Consider the following 963-nt stretch of genomic DNA (forward strand, 5'->3'; position numbering starts at 1 on the left):
ATAACACACATATATATATATATATATATATATATATATATATATATATATATATATAATGTATATACATGTATATATATATATATATATGTATATATACATGTACATACACACACACATATATATATACACATATATACATACACACACATGTATATGAAAGAGTGCTTCTGTTTTGAGTAACTGTAAATCTACCCCCACCCCCACCCACGGGGCTTTAATCCACTCCCCCAGTCTGTCTCCCTCTCTTCCTTCTTCACACAGCTGCTCCATGATGAAAGGTCTTCTGGTGGTTGACATTAAGATACACCCCAAGGGACTCCCTCATGTGTATATGTGTATGTGTATGTGTGTGTGTGTGTGTATGTGTATGTGTGTGTGTACATGTCTGTACGTAAGTCTCTATATGCGTGTGTGCGTGTTCATGTCTGTACTTGTAAGCAGGCACATGTATGTAATTGCGTGCGCATATATGTAGGTGTGTGTTGCATCTGTATATGTATACATACATAAGGATACGTGTGTGTGTGTGTGTGTGTGTGTGTGTGTGTGTGTGTGTGTTTGTATGTAACTGTGAAAGTGCATGTATTTAAATGCGTGTGATTGTATGTGTGTTGATTTATGTCTGTCTGCATGTGTGTGAGTGTATATATGAATGTGTGCATATATATATGTGTGTGTGTGTGTGTGTGAGTGTGTGTGCATAAATATATGCCTGTGCATGGATATCTGTATGCATGTGTGTGTGTATGTGTGTATATCTATGTATAAATGTATTTATCTGTCTATCTATCTATTTATCTATTTATCTGTCTGCCTCTGTAGGTATCTGTCTGTCTGTTAGTTTGTCCATCCATCCATCTGCCTCTCCGCCCATCCATCTCTCTCTCTCTCTCTCTCTCTCTCTCTCTCTCTCTCTATATATATATATATATATATATATATATATATATATATATATAT

The 963-nt window shown here is 35.6% G+C and overlaps 1 protein-coding gene across 4 annotated transcripts in view; it reads right to left on the bottom strand.

Annotated features, from left to right (window-relative positions):
- Positions 1–963, bottom strand: part of LOC106870412 (otoferlin) — a 360,495-nt gene that overhangs the window by 44,944 nt on the left and 314,588 nt on the right. The gene's annotated exons all lie outside the window — the stretch shown is intronic.

This window comes from Octopus bimaculoides, chromosome 23 (genome assembly GCF_001194135.2).
Source record: "Octopus bimaculoides isolate UCB-OBI-ISO-001 chromosome 23, ASM119413v2, whole genome shotgun sequence".
In the NCBI taxonomy this organism is placed as follows: domain Eukaryota; kingdom Metazoa; phylum Mollusca; class Cephalopoda; order Octopoda; family Octopodidae; genus Octopus; species Octopus bimaculoides.